The 17,193-nt window shown below is 35.3% G+C and overlaps 1 protein-coding gene across 1 annotated transcript in view; it reads right to left on the reverse strand.

The window, feature by feature from the left end:
* LOC149536937 (histone acetyltransferase of the MYST family 1-like) overlaps positions 1-17,193 on the reverse strand; it is a 58,368-nt gene that overhangs the window by 26,594 nt on the left and 14,581 nt on the right. The gene's annotated exons all lie outside the window — the stretch shown is intronic.

Consider the following 17,193-nt stretch of genomic DNA (forward strand, 5'->3'; position numbering starts at 1 on the left):
AAAATGAATTTTGGACAAAGACTATAAAAACAGAAGTGAAAAACTGATGTTTGAGGATGTCCTTTGTGAACCTCAAAAAAAAAGATCTGTAACAAACAATAGACAGTTCACACATAGGTAAAACTAAAAAACTAGCTATTGAAAGAGTCATGGAGTATAAATCAATAAATTTGTGCAGCTATTTCACAAATGTTTAAATAAAGCAACATCATCATCTGTTCAGATAAAAACAATAATTAGCCTTAAAAAGGTAATTTATAAAGGAATAGGACTTTTTGCTTTATAGATTCAACTCCACGGAGCAGTGTTACCCAGAATCATTTTTCCAGCCTAAATCAGTGTTACCTGGAAATACATTTCCATTGGAAACAGAAACCGTTTGGGGCATTGGGGACGGCCAGAAATGTTCTCAACCTGTACCTGGTCATGGAAAACATTTGGAAATCACCCCGGAAACTCAGAAGCAGTCAACATAATTTGTGGAAACTGTTGACTATCCCTAGGATGACTAGGGACAGCCAAAAACGGCCCCAGCCATCCTATGGAGCGTCACCCATTTCCAGCAGCAATTGGCAAAAAAGGATAGTTCATAAAATATTTGCAAATTTTTTATTTTACATGGACCTCAGCGCAACCCTATAATGTTTAAATATTATTAAAAAGATGCATTCATATTGTTATTTGCCTTGACTAAACTGAACCTAGGCAATCTATTATTTCATTATCTCGCGAAAAGTTGTTTCTTCTCTATTGAGCTGGTTGGTTATCGAGTGAGCGGGCAAATCGTTGCTGAGTTTGCACTTAGCCGGGTTGCATATATACTAGCCCAAGGATATTTTCTGCTTGGTACTACCACAGCAAGCGCTCTTTTCATTAATCAAATTTTTAGGGATATTAGACTCAGAATTCCCAGTATACACGCTGAATATTGCAAAGCAATTGCTTTAGTAGCAAAAAATGAACTAATTAAGGTTTAATCAGAGATAAGCCACAGTATGCTGTTAGAAGATAGAATGTGAGATTTAGACTTCATTGTTGCTACTGTTTTGAAGTCTTTGGCTGTTTCAATTATAAATGTAAGAAATTGAAATTTGAACTCTCATTTGATTCATTTAATGCTATATTCTATAATGATTCAATTAATGATCACTGATTTAATGATTTTAAATTGATATAAGTTATTATCTTGCAATGCTGAATGTTACGGTATTATATTATTTATTAATACATTTCAATTTTCAATTTTGTGTGTGCATTTAATGCTATATTCTATGATGATTCAATTAATGATCACTGATTTAATGATTTTAAATTGATATAAGTTATTATCTTGCTATCTGAATGTTACAGTATCATATTATTTATTAATATATTTCAATTTTCAATTTTTTGTGTGTGTAGTGGTCCCCCGGTCCAGATAAAAATAAAAATGTCCCACAAACCCGTCCCCCTAACCCCTCGTCCCAGAAACTGGGGTAACATAGATATAGATATATTCTACTCTACTGAATATTAACAAAACACTTCCTAGCCCTTTGTGACCTTAAAAAACATAAGCAATTAACAATTCACATCTAGTGTAGAACTTAAAAACTAGAAAATGACATGGGCGTGGATGTTACACTAATTAATAAAATAAACTATTTACCCATCAAAAAACTATTTATCCATCAAAGTCTTCTTAATTGTTATTAATAAAATAAACTATTTACCCATAAATATAAACATAAACATCAAGCCTTTTGTAATTTATCCATCAAAATCTTCTTAATTGTTATTAATAAAATAAACTATTTACCCATAAAAACAAAAGTAAACATCAAGCTTTTTGTAAGACTCTATGTGCAAGAGGCTTCAAGTTGAAGGTAATATTTGTTGATTCTAGCATTTCCATTATTGTTTTAACCTTATATCCTTTAGAGTACAAGATCTATTTTTCATAAAGTCAAGCACCTAAACAACACAACCCTTCTTCCTCGTTTTTTGTGTATGCACATTCATATCAAACAACAAAAAGTGTTATAAGAATGCAAATCAAACAATGACGAACATTCCCAAACTTCAAACACACAAGAAGACATGCTAGGGTGTCCAAAACTCACATTCCACTGTTTTGGTTATGTTTTAGCGAAGTGGACCTATAGGACCTTCTAACTATGAATTTACTCCTTTCTATTTGCGCGGAAACCCTTAGATTGGGATACCCTACACACCAATCCGGTACTTTCAAGCTCAATTTGCAAATCCATTCCTATGTTTTCTTTCCAAACTTGACCTGCTATGTTGATTTTTTGTTCTATAATTTATTTTTATTGATGAAATTTTGCCATTTCCCTTTCATTATAACTAGATCTCAAACATTCTTCCCAATTTCAAATCCAAGACAATGAACATTAAGCCAAGTGTCCAATTTCCTATTAGAATCATTGTTGAACAGAGTAATTGTCTCAATAATATTGTATGTAGATTAGACATCCTAGTTTGCATTCATAGAATAGGACTCATTTCCATACACATCAGCTTGTGTCTCTGTTGTGTGGTATTCATACCATCGCCCCATTGCAAATGGGAACCCACTCTTTTCATTTTAGCAAGCAAGGGTAGTTGTCTTAGGTGCTTTTAGTTGGCACTTTTTTTAGGTATCCAAGTCCAGGGTGAGTTGGAGAAAAAAAAAATGTTGGGTCTGTGTAGACATTTTGATGCCACTTAGAGGAATTTTCCTAGCCTAAGTCCAAATGAAGAGTGGAATTTCAGTCTGGGAGAGAAAGGTTTGCATTATTGAGAAATGGTACAAAGTTTGTGAGAGAACATATCAAACAACAAAAAGTGTTATAAGAATGAAAATCAAACAATGATGGACATTCCCAAACTTCAAACACGCAAGAAGACACACTAGGGTGTCCAACACTCACATTCATTTATTTTGGTTATGTTTTGGTGAAGTGGACCTATAGGACCTCCTAACTATGAATTTACTCCTTTCTATTTGTTAGGAATAAGGTATCTCAACCTTGTATAATTCCTATTCTTATTATTTGTTTTGTAAAATGTATTTCTTGCAAATAATGTTGATGTGTCAACATCTTGAATTGTGTGTAAGGAGATCATGACTATAAAACGGTTATGACAGATTCCTATGACACGTAAGAGCTATGTTAGGAAGATTCAATGACAGGTGAAGACATGTGGCAACTAAGATATTTGAGTACTGTACACTCTACCCCTATTTGAGTACTGTAAAGATTTTTTGGGTTTCCTATTTTCTCGGAGAATGGTAAAACCCTAATACGGTTTACCTTTTGGGAGTAGCCCTAAAGTGAAGCGCATGTTATAAGCGTTTTTAGGGTTGCGAAGAGATGTGATGCGAAAAGGGTGTATTGTTGGTACTGCGAGTAGCTACTGGAGTCTTTTGTTGTTGATGTTGAACTTGCATTGCAAATGTATTGTAACCTCGTGTTGAAGATAATACATTGTGCAGGTTCTGAAGGGGTGGGGTCGTTTTACCGAAAGGTTTTTCCCCACCGGCAAATCCTTGTGTTATGTGTTCCTTTCTCTGTCTATTTTCTGTATGCATGATTGGCTGCAATATTGTTGTTTACATGATATTGAATTTGTAAGTGTAGAAGATTTTAATAAGATTTGCATCATACTTTCCTTATGAGATTAGTGTAGGAAGTTGTTTCTGCACCTGAGTTTCCTTACACTATTTGCACAAAGACGCTTGGATTGGGATACCCTACACACCAATCTGGTACTTTCAAGCTCAATTTGCAAATCCATTCCTATGTTTTCTTTCCAGACTTGTTCTACTATGTTGATTTTTTGTTCTATAATTTATTTTTATCGATGAAATTTTGCCATTTTCCTATCATTATACCTAGATCTCAAACATACTTCACAATTACAAATCCAAGGCAATGAAGGAACATTAAGCCAACTATCTAATTTCCTATTAGAATCATTGTTGAACAGAGTAATTGTCTCAATAATATTGTATGTAGATTAGACATCCTAGTTTGCATTCATAGAATAGGACTCATTTCCATACACATCAGTGTGTATCTGTTGTGTAGTATTCACACCATTGCCCCATTGCAAATGGGGACCCCCTCTTTTCATTTTAGCAAGCAAGAGTAGTTGTCTTAGGTGCTTTTAGTTGGCATTTTTTCCAGGTCTCCCAGTCCAGGGTGAGTTGGAGAAAAAAAAATCTTAGGTTTGTGTAGACATTTTGATGCCACTTAGAGGAATTTTCCTAGCCTAAGTCCAAATGAAGATTGGAATTTCAATCCGGGAAAGAAAGGTTTGCATTATTGAGAAATAGGACAAAGTTTGTGAGAGAACCAAGTCCTAGGGAAATTTCCTATCTTTGGAAACTTCCCCCTTGGGAAATTTTCCCATCTTCAAAAATTTCCCCATTTCTCCCAAAAAAATCTCAAGACTCCCCCTTTGGGCAAAATGAGGTGTAAACGCTTTAGGAGGCCTTTACTCAGTGGCAAATCAAGCATTGTAAATATTAGAAGGGGAAGAAACTGATAATTTTCCAGAGGATTTTCCTCCTACAGAAATTCCCCATCTCTTGAAAATTTCCCCACATGGTGTCCCCCCAGTTTTGCCATGATCTAAGGCATTAGAAGATCGATTTATAGCATGAGGGCAACACCATGAACAAGAATAGAGCAAGGAATTCCCAAGGAACGTTCAAATGAGGAAAATGTAAAAACATGTCTTGGGGAAATTTCCCATCTTCGGAAATTTCCCTCCTCGGGAAATCTCACATCTTTTAGGAAGCTTCCCAACCAACTATCATCCTTTGTTAATCGCCAAAACCATCCTACCTCTCCTAAAAATATATTAAAAAAAATTGAGGAGAGAGAAAGTAATGAAAATTAGAACAATAGACGAAAATAATAATAAATGGTTTTGGATTGTGGTGAGATTAAAATTTGCCTTGACTTTGCAAAATTGTTCGGTTTAAGTTGGGATGGATTTTATTTATAAAATATTATTGATGTGATTTTATTTTCAGATTTTTTTCAAAAGTTTTAATGTTTTTCTCCTTTGTTTTGCAAGGTGAATTTGAAAAGAAGGGTTGAATGAAAATCCAGCATTAGAAAATCTTAGAAAATAAGAATGTTGTTGGTACACATACCCTCTATCATCACGCCAACAGAAGGAGAAGCTAGAGGGCAAGGTGATGATCAAGGCCTCAAGACTTCAAGCGAATACAAGGAGATGGCTCAAACCTGAGGACTCAAGTGAGAAGGAAGGATTCCTTGTAAAGCTATCAACCCACAAACTCAAGTTGGAATAAAAAGGAAATTCAAGAAAGCGAAGAGGATCTAGCTTCATGAGGACATATTCAAGGAAAATCAAGAGAGATCAAGTTCACAAATTCGCGAAGATGCAAGCAATTCAAGTCAATTCCATGAGGAAATTTCAAAGGATTGAGGTGGCAATTGTTTGCCTCCTCCAATTGGAAAATTTCAGTTTCAAGCATAATCAATCAAATCATGCCGGGTGTCCCATTTTCTCATCAGTTGAAAAAATCATTGTAATTTTCTTATTGTCTATGAATTGGTGCCTTCGTGTAATTTTAAAAATCTTGGCCCTTTATTGACATTGAACTACTATAAAAGGCAAAGTCCTTCTCATTTGTAATTCATTAGTTTAAAGATTACAGGGGATAAGCTTATAGATTGGAGGCAGTAGAGAGCTAGAAGATTAGAGAAGGATAGCTAAGGGAGAGACTTGATGAAGTTGTTTCTATAATGCTTATCAAAGTAACTGATAATTCATTGTTGATTCTTCAGGGTGAATTATTTGTTATTGCTTTGGAGTGTTGCATGGTTTCCTCAATCTTTCACTTGGAGTAGATTTCTTTTAATTTTGATGTAGTTTAGCTGAATGGAAGTTATTGTGAATGTTTTCTTATTTGACTAAAACAAATCTAGGCCACTAGCCTCTTGCTGATGGTAAGGGTGCCTTGCATGAAAAGCCGATGAAAACACTTAACTTCAACTGATGTTCAATCTTTGTTTTGCATCCAGATTATGGGATTAGAGAGAGGAAATTGATGTGAAAATCATGTGTATTCCTTAGAAGCTTTCATTAGGTGGGTGGAACTGCTAGCGAGATTACATCTGGTAGAGTCCAAGTTCAACCATGATTCCTTGCATTCATAGTAGAAGTTGAAGTAGATATAGAGGTTAGAAGTTTACGTTGAAGTGGAGAATTGAAAAGTTAAACTATATTTTCATTTGCACATTGTTAAGCCAAATCTTGGGAAATGCAAGAGTTGATATCCATTGAATGGATAACATAAGTCCCTTTGTGATAACCAACATATCACATCATAAAACTAAGCGAACTCCACAATTAAGAAGGAACCTTGAAGACATTTCATGATCTTACTTTGCAAGCTTAGCATGAGAGATGACCTTATATCAAGAGACGATTGATTGTTTGGTGTTTCTCCTTAAAACATCAAGTATTTGATTTTGTATGTTGTAGTGGAACAAAACTCACATCAAAAGTATCCTAGTTATAAATATAGACAACTAGTCAATCCATTAATACATACACCTAACAACAATACTATATAGCATTGATATCCACATATTTTGATAGTTTGGTATCTATGATTAGTTCAATTAAGTGGTTTGGTTTAGTCTAGATAGAGTGAGGGGTTTTCCATTACAATCTAAACAGAAGTTTTCCCTCAAATTGTCTCATTTTGTCTTGTCTTGCAAAAGACAATTAAATGCTAACAATGTTTTCCTACTTCATTGGGGAATGTGATACAAGCAACAAATCTTGCATCGAGAAAACAGTCTACCTTCAAATTGAAATTGTTCATAATGATGGATAAGGTCTACACTACTCTAAAAAGAAGGCAAGTCAACATGTTGGCTTTCAAACTTTAAAATCATGCAAATTCAAGTGAAGGTTTCTCTTCATTGGTTTTTCCTGAAAACATCAAAGATATTTTCAACATTCGAAAAGGATCCTTTGCAATGTTGGTCTACACTAGATTCAAAAAGAAAGCAAGTCAATATCTCATCTTTCAAACTTTCAATGTTCACTAACTTTTCCTCAACTAATCAAGATATTTTGAACATTGGACAAAGAACATTTGCAACAATGGGTGACAATGTCGATAACCACAATGGTCCACATCTCCACCTTTGACTTGAGGAGGTAGCATTGGTACTTTAGTTCTTGTTAAGCGCAATAATTTTCCCCTTGGTTATACTAAAATTTCTTCAAAGCTCCCTAGGACAACACACCCTAGTAAACACATTGCAACCTTCACTACAACATACATTATTCTAGGAGTGGCACATGATGACATCACATGCAAACTATCTGACAACACCTTAGTTGGAGGCATCACAAATTGATTCTACCATCTTGCCACAGTTTCAATCACAACCTGAATTGTGTAAAAAGTTTTTATGAAATTTCAAGCTAATTAAAAATGGCCACATTTTTTTTACACGACTCTCATTTGCATGTGAGGATAGTATGAGCCAATGAGAGAATTTGTTGCATGTCTCGATCAACTTGTCGAAAGAAATAATGCTAATTTAAAACCATCACCAAAGATTCTCCTAAGTTGTTTTACAAATGAACATCCATCAAAAAAGCATGCATGATTAAATCTAATTAGATTGATTAACTAGAAGAAACTCAAGGGCAAGCAATCATGTTAGAAGACAACAAATTAGTGTATCAATAATAGAAATACTACAATGAACCAATGCTAAATAGAAATATTACAACGAACCAATGCTAAAAAAGGTATAACGATCCATTCTTGCAAATGGTGGTGAGTCACTTGACAAACATGAGCAAACAACTTTGACAAAACACTATTGCTCAACAATGCCAAGAAGCTGCACACAAACTTGTCGATTTTGCCCACAAAAATGTCAAACTCAAGTTGTCTTCTCCACCTTACAAGGTTTGCTTTAGAAGCACCTCTTTATTGCAAATAAAAAAAATTGTTCATTTAGTGTCAAACATGATCACATGTTGCAATTTGTTACTTTTTCAAAGTTGGGCCATCAAAGAATTTTGAGCTATGCCTAACATATTTGAAATCTACTTAATGGCAACTATAAGACAAGATGTTTTCAAAATGAACCCATTTATGATAAAAATTTAAACAATCGACATAGCTAATTAAACATCTTCATGGAGTTAGGAAGCTTAGAAAGAGCATTAAAAAGAAAGGAGGAAAACATATGAGGAGAATTCATGAAAGAAGTTGCCCATAGAATCTTAGCATCAAAAACCCATCTTTGCTTCTACATTAGTAGATTGTAAAGAGAAATTTGTCTTTCTATTGACCTTGTGTACTTTACTCAAATTCTATAATGAGGGAAATAGACTATTTAACGATGAAAACAAAAATATCATATGATGGCATACAAAGTCAAAAGTGTCAAACTTCTATTCCAAGGCTTTAATTAGGCTCCATGTTAATTTGAAGACAATCAAAAGTCACATTACCTTGGAACCATTCAAGTTGACTCAAATTCACAGCATATCAAAACAACATAAGACAACAAACTACCTAGGACTCTTGACATGAGTCAACAAGAGTTAAACATTGTTAATCTTTTTTACATAATCAATCTGGAAGATTTGATATCGCATTTTATAGGTAGTTTAGAGATGCTAAGTCTATTAGTCCAAGGGATTGAGATCAAGTGATTAAGAATTAGGTTATCATTATGGAGATCCATGTTGAAATACCCAAAATGACATCCAAGGTGGATTCTATGTGTTGATCCTTGATCTTCCACTATTTGGATTCTAGGCGTAATTCATAAATGTTGTTCTTAAGAAGTTGTATATTGTATTTCTCATAGGAGCTAAATATTTGAATCAAATATACAAAAAAAAAAAGAGCAATGCCAACATTGCGGAACTTCGCTAGACCAAGCGCTTCCCATGAACAAGGGACAGAAGTAATTCCTATTAGAATCTAAAGTCCACCAATATAACTGAGAGTGGGGGGAGGTGAATTAGTTATCCAACTATTACAACAATTATCAACCTTTTCAAACCTTAACCATATGAGCAATGTCATCAGCAACCACAACAAGATACTCATACACAATAATACCAGATATGTTAACTAGGGAAACCCTTGATCAGAGGGAAACCCCCGGTGGGGATGGTACCCACAAAATGATGTACTAATACAAATATTCCTTGTTAGAGGATGGACCCTGTTAGGAGTCAATAAAAACATTCAATACATATTTGTCCCTGTTAGGAATCAATATAAACATTCAGTACATATCAATCCCTGTTAGGAGTTGTGCCAAACTTGATAGGAGTTGTAGAAGGCAGATGGACCCACAATCCAAACAGCTTCGGGCTTCGAGGGCAAGATCAATGAACCCACTATCCAAATGATCTCTGTATTATTCCTTACAGAATAATTGAAATGAATTGTACTAATACTTCCTCTTCCTCTATCCTATCAACCGGATTGCTCTTCTTCTTATGATCTTGATACCAAATCACCAACTTTGCATCCAATAATCCCTTGGATCGCTTACTCGCATTTACCAAATACTCTACTCTTGTTCACAATTCTTTGATCACAATATATGCTTACAATCAAGGAAAACTCTTTCCCTTGTACCAAGTACTCAAAACAATTCCTTGAGTCGACCTTGAGGCTTTCCCAATTAATTATAATAGGACCATAGTAAGATAATTAATTAATTCACAATTACATAACACTGTCAACTCACAGTCTTTACAACTTTTCATACGTGCAACTCCAGACCTTGCGCACTTGCTGACATTACAATCCAACTCTCTACTATTATTGTACAACTTCGCATGTCACGATTCTATCCCTGTTATGAGATATAATCCAACCTTCAGAAACTACTTAGATACTCTGTCTTTATACTGCTCTCTATAAATCAAGCATATCTTCTGCATGTCGCGTCCTTAATTGATGCACACTTAACCTCATCATCAAGACACAGTGTAGAACATGTCCTTAACCGCACTTGACCTGATCACCAAACCTCTGTCCGTACAACCTCGTCCATTGTTCGCTACTCTGCTAGTCTTCACAAAATTACTGCTATGTTGACATCAATGACAAACACAATCATGTCAATCATACTAACAATCTTCCACGTGCTTTGGCAATGCTTAGGATACTCCCCTAAAGGAATACCATCAGCATTCATGCTAACAATCTCCTCTAGCACTGATGTCAAATTTCTTTTCAACTTGAGAATAGAGCTTTCTTCTCTGATTTCAATTTCAGAACTTTCTTCTTTTATAGCCACAAAACCTAATTCATCATCACTTTCACTCTAAACTCTTTCCTCAGATTCGTCATCTTCATTTGCATACAAACAATCTCTAGGTCTTCTAGGCTTGAAATTTCTTTTATACTTTTTCTCTCTTTTAGGACACTTAGATGCATAATGACCAAATTCATTACAAGTCCAACATTTAAAGATTTTCTTACAATTTGGTTCTCTTCTCACAAGCAAGGCTATACCTTCTTCAATCTTTTTGTCTTCTTCAAATCTGGATCTACTGCTGCTAGCATAATCTCCATGGGTCCTTGCACTTCTAGATAAGCAAGGATGAACACAAGGCACTAAAAGTTGTCTCCACTCTTGTCAATTCTCCAAACTGTCTCAAACTTGATTCTACTGCTTCCAGTCTTCCAAGCAAAGTCTCCCTGGTGAAATTCTCAGTGCAGGGTATCAATAGTTCAATCATCAAAGCTATTTGCTTAAATGGTGGTGTCAAAGTTTTCAAAATCTTCCACACAATCTCATCTTCCTCCTTGGATCCACTATAGGATTTGATTCCTGTAACAATCTCAAATATCCTACCAATATAGCTTCTCTCACGCTCATTTTTCATCATTTTAGCATCTTGAAACAAGCATATCCAATTCTATAATCTTACTCCTTTTGCATGTTTAACTCCTCCAAAAGTAAATTCTAAAGCTTCCCAAATCTTATGAGATGTTTCTAGTGATTTTACCTAACTGTATCCATTTTCAGGAAGAGCTATCAGTGAGGCTTCTCTGGCTCTCATATTGCACATAAGCATATCTCTTTCTGCTTCGTTGCATTCTTCAAGCTTGTCTTCTTCTAAAATTTCTTTATCATTCTTTATAAAAAGACAATATCCTAGACCCATACATAGCAAATGAGTCTTCATCTTTTCTTTCCAACTATCATAGTTAACTCCGTCAAACTTAGGGCTTTCTTTTCTGAAGTGACTCACCATTGATCTCCTAAAGATGTTAAGCTTTCTCTTGAAGAATCTGAAGCTTTGATACCAATTGTTAGAATGTAAAGTCCACCAATATAACTAAAGGGGGGGGAGGGGGGTGGGGGTTAATCAATTATCCAACTATTACAACAATTATCAACCTTATTAAACCTTAACCATATTAGGAATATAATCAGCAACCACAACAAGACGCTCATACAAAATAACACCAGATATGTTAACTAGGAAACCCTTGATCAAAGGGAAAACCCCGGTGAGGATGGTACCCATAAAATGATGTACTCATAGAAATATTCTTTGTTAGAGGATGGACCCTATTAGGAGTCAATAAAAACATTTAGTTCATATCAGTCCCTGTCATAGAAATATTCTTTGTTAGAGGATGGACCCTATTAGGAGTCAATAAAAACATTTAGTTCATATCAGTCCCTGTTAGGAGACTTTGAATCCATGTTAGGAGATTCCAACCCTATTAGGAGTTGTGCCAACCCTAATAAGAGTTGTAGAAGACAAGTGGACCCATTGTCCAAATAGCTTCAAGGGCAAGATCAATGAACCCATTGCCCAAATGATCTTTGTATTATTCCTTTCAGAGAAATGAATTGTACTAGTACTTCCTCTTCCTCTGTCCTATCAACCGGATTGCTCTTCTTCTTTTAATCTTGATACCAAATCACCAACTTCGCATCCAATAATCCCTTGGATTGCTTACTCACATTTACCAAATACTCTACTCTTGCTCACACTTCTTTGATCACAACATATGCTTGCAATCAAGGAAAACTCTTTCTTTTATTCCAAGTCCTCAAAACAATTTCTTGAGTCGGCCTTGAGGCTTTCCCAATTAATTATAATAGGACCATAGTAAGATAATTAATTAATTCACAATTACATAACACTATCAACTCACAGTCTTTACAAATTTTCACACATGTGACCCCTGACGTTGCACACTTGCTGACGTCACCATCCAACGATCTACTATCACTGTACAACTTCACATGTCACGATTCTATCCCTATTAGGAGATATAATCCAACCATCAGAAATTGCTTCTTAGATACTCTGTCTTTATACTGCTCTCTGTAAATCAAGCATATCTTTTGCATGTCATCTCCTTGATGCACACTAATCCTCATCATCAAGATACGGTGTAGAACATGTCCTTAACCACACTTTCCTCATCATCAGGACACGGTGTAGAACATGTCCTTAACCAAACTTGACCTGACCATCAAAACTTTGTCCGTACAACCTCCTCCGCTATCTGCTACTCTGCCAATCTTCACAGAATTACTGCTATGTTGACATCAATGACAAACATAGTCATGAATGCAACATGTCAATCATACTAACAATCTCCCACATGCTCTAGCAATACTTAGGATTCTCCCCCAAAGGAATACCATCAGCATTCATGCTAACAATCCCTACATCTCCTTGCTGATCTGGACATAAGTTGTCCTCTCTCCAAATGGAACGAATTGCTTCTCAAGGGAATAGAGCACATGCAAAGATAATACAAGCATCCTATAAAACTGTTGAAATTAGGACAGATTATCTCCTTCAACCAATCCCCTTTGGGTCTATGCGTGATTAATAAGCTACAGATCACCATCCAGCGACAGTAGGGAACCTTGCTTGAGCTATGGGAAGGAAGCAAGTCCCCCCTAAAGATGCAATGCCACCCAAAACCCACACCCCATGTAATTCTACTCCTTCCCTACTCAAGGTGGAGTTGGGTGAGGAGATTACACTCAATGTTTCAGAGAATGAAGATTTATTTTCCAAACAAGGTTTAATCAGAAAGTTTAATAAAGGGGTATGGCCAAGACTTTTCCAACTCCATCAATGAGTAACTACTATCTGAAACCCATTTCAAGGGACGCTGTTCAGATTTACCCGTGTGCAAGGGAGTTTTTTATGGTGGTTTTTGATTACACAAAGCAGGAGAATGAATCTCTTCGACTACTAATGGGATATGGAGGAGCACATTCTCATCCTGAAACCATGGCACCCATGCTTTGTTCTGAACAATGAATCTTTTGCTGTAATTCTGATTTGGGTTAGACTCCTAAGTTTGCTATTACAATTTTGGTTTGATTCTTGTATTGAAAAGATTGGCAACTCCTTGGGAAAAAATTTGGGTATCTGATGAGGGATCTTCAAAGTATTTGCACACAACCTATGCCCTAGTTTTGGTTGATATAAACACCACTGAAGACTTGCCAGCAGAACTCACCCTTCAAACCTCTAGAACATGTGGAATTAGATCGTTGACTACAAAGGAATTCCTTTCCAATGTCACAAGTGTTACCACCTGAATCATATGGCTGCCCGTATCTAAACAAAGGAAAGTCATTCGGGCTTCTGCCTCTAGGCGGAAGGATATTTCCCCTCACCACTATTTTGTGGAAAAGGATGTTCTTGCTAGGAGAAGAATGATGTGGTTGAGGGGAATGTAGCTCCATTAGATTCACCAAAATGTACGGATGATACTCCAAAACATCTAGAGTGCAAGATTGACCCACCAAATCCCACCAGCGAAACCATTACTGAGTCACCATCTATCATGATGGATTGCCCCAAGCGGATTGGCTTTCCATTCCCAACAAAGGATCTAAGTGGGCTTTCCACTGCTATGCCCTATGGGGGTCGTAACCCTTCAAAAGAAATGATGGATGCTAATGATGGAGAGGAAGCTTGGACTGTGCTTCAGCAAAGGAAAATTAAAATTCAGACCCCTATAGTATGCTTCTCTGTTGTCACACTAAAAGTTAAGCAAATCATCTGAATGAACACTTCAAACCCTGCTAATGGAGTATTCTTATGTTGTTAGATGTATAGGTCGTAAGAGGTTTTACGGGGTTATTCCCTGTAGAGTTGAGCACAATAATTTGTTTGTTGGTGTCATTTAAAGGGGCATCTTTTGTGTTTTTGGCTCACTGCCATATTGTAAGCTCAATCGAAATTTTATTAATGTAATGGGAGTTGGCACTCAAATGCTCAAGCCATATTTGTAGACTCTAAAAAACTCAAAAGTTATTAAATAAATAATGATACTTTTGCTTGTAAAATCATAAGAAAACGTTGACAGACAATGAAAGGACTCCCTTATTCAATTACAAACAAAACTGGCAATATAAAAAATTAGAAAGGGAACATCATTGCTAGGACAATCTGTTATTGTTAGGCAAAGGTTCAAATTTTGCAAAAGATATGTTGACTACAGATAAATTAGAAAAACACCAATCAGAGGGAAAATATAAGTTTTCTAAAACAAATTTCAAACTGGGATAATCTAGGATTACTGAACGGACTCAACATCGAACCTCACAACACACTATGATATTTAAAGCTAGAGTGCAAAAAACCATACAAAATCAAATAATTCTATGAGGCCAAAGGCAAACCATGGACATGGGCAAAGGTTTCAAATTAGGGTAATTTACCAATAAGTGGCCATTGGGAAAGGCTCTATCTTTGCAATGCACAAGGTTAAGAAAACTAAATTTTCAATGTAAGATAAAAACCAAGTTGTCAGTTCCGATTTGGGTTATTATTTTGGGCTTGTCCATACAAAAACATATGGTTTTTTAAATATATGTGGGTGAGTATGTATACAACAACAAATAAATCCTCCAAAAAATGAGAAATGAGCTTCAAAAATAACAGTTTTTTTTTGGCTTTTGGATACTACTAGAAATGATCATGAGAGTCGAGTTTAAAATTAAGAACCTATGATCAGTGTACAAGATTAAGAAAACTAAATTTTAAGCATATGCTGAAAAATCAAATACAAGAGAGAGAAGACAGGGTGTCAAAACTAAACATATGTTTTTTTAAATATGTGTGTGGGTGTGAGTATATATGCAACAACAAATAAATCCTCCTACAAATAAGCTTAGTTACCTAGTTCTCCCCCCAACCCTTCGAACCAAGCATATTTCGAACTAATGATTGGTTCTGGTCCTGGTTCTCTTTTGGGTTCCACTTGGGTTCAAAGCCAGGTAGGCTGGTTCCTCTAGGTTGAACCTAGGTCAAACCAGTGGAGACCTAGGCAAACCGAGTGCAAACCAAGTATAGCTCCACTAAGAAACATTCTATAATTTAGTACAAAAATTATTATTGCAGAAATTGAATAAAGACGTTACAAAACAAAATTTGTTGAAGTTAGATATTTGTTACATCAAACTAAACTAGCACTCAAAATATCTTCTAGTGAAATTTCTACATCCAATTGTTGATAATGACCCCTATCCGATTAATTGGAAGCTTTGTATCGTGATAAATCATATTTCAAACATTAAACAACATCTTCAATAGTTGAAGGGAGTTGCAAGCCACTTATATAATATTTTTCAAGTAAGATTTTAATTATAAACTAACAAGCTCTTTGTACATTGACAAAGTAATAAGCATTTGACAACTTAGAAAGCGAGAATGTCATTAGTTCAACTGATCCCATTAACAGTGGCACTGTTTGTGAATCAACTAATCCCCTTGATGATGAAAAGAAGATGAAGATTTAGATAATCCATTAGATGATTAAGACTTAGTATATAGTTCTAATTGTTGAAAGTCAAAATAATGATGCTTGGTCTTGATATACTTTAACATTTTGCTGTTATCATATCATAATAGATATGATATTATGATTACAAGTTTATAGTGTTTTTATGATACTATGTGGCATTCTGATCTTAATTCATTCCTCTTGATTGCATACATATGTATATGCATATGTATGTAATTGTATATACATGTTTTTGAACCCAAACAAACCCAAACCCCATTTCAAAATTTTGTCATACCAACAAACCGGTTCTTAGAACCTGAACTTGAACCTGAGTTTTTCTTGGAAAAACTTGGCGAGTTTTTAAAAATCAGTGATTATTCAGCAATTTTTCCATCTATGCTCTAATTATCAATGCTATGTTTAATATCATGTAAATTTTATAACTAATTTTTTTAAGAGGGGAAAAAGGCTTTGGAAACAAAATTACAAAACTAAGGCGTAATGTAACGATTGAAATCATGTCACCCATCCTTTTATTGAGTTCCATGGATTGCTGCAAATGTATTAAGCATTGCCAGCTATATTGGTATATGTGTTCCAAATGGCATATATTGGTATATGTGTTCCAAATGGCAGCAATCTCTTATTTATAATTAGCATAAGCAATGAAGAGACATGTCCCTACTGTCAAGTGACTGGCCTCTAACACTTAGTTGTTGATTTACACGATATAGTCTATCATGACTTGTTTCAACATTTACATAAAATGTATTTCATGACTAAGTTATTGTAAGAGTGTCAACTTCCAATAACTTATGCAAATACAAGTGATAATCATTTAGAAGTCGCCACTTCCTCATGATATCCACCATGAATCATTTCAAACAAAAAGGTTTTCACCTCAAACTTGTCATAGAGAAGAATGTATCATGAGGGATTTCACTTGGAACTTCTTCTTCACGAAGAAACACTTAACCTTTTGACCTCCTTGACAAGGTTATTCCCAATAAGGTGTCAAAACTCCCTCTAAATCTGAAACATATCCTCTATCTACTCCCTCTCTTTGTCCAAGGTTGCCTCTAATGAACTATCATAATCCCTTTTACTATAGAAGAATACTCATAATCTCAATTATCAAAGATGTTCACTTCAAGAGTCTCACTCTATCTAGCATGATCATCAAATGACTAATGAATTCTATATCAATACTTCCAAACTTCTTTGGAGTTATTGTCATAAGATTGAGTTCTTCACAATATTTGGTAGCATGTGTAGAGTACCAACCTTCTTTTCCTGCAAGAACATATCCAAAGACAACGGAAAAGATCAAGGTGAATAGCTCTTATAGTGCATACAAAAATATAAATGATAAAGAG

The sequence above is a fragment of the Cupressus sempervirens genome, chromosome 10 (assembly GCF_028749045.1).
Source record: "Cupressus sempervirens isolate cs-2001-9-10 chromosome 10, ASM2874904v1, whole genome shotgun sequence".
In the NCBI taxonomy this organism is placed as follows: Eukaryota; Viridiplantae; Streptophyta; class Pinopsida; order Cupressales; family Cupressaceae; genus Cupressus; species Cupressus sempervirens.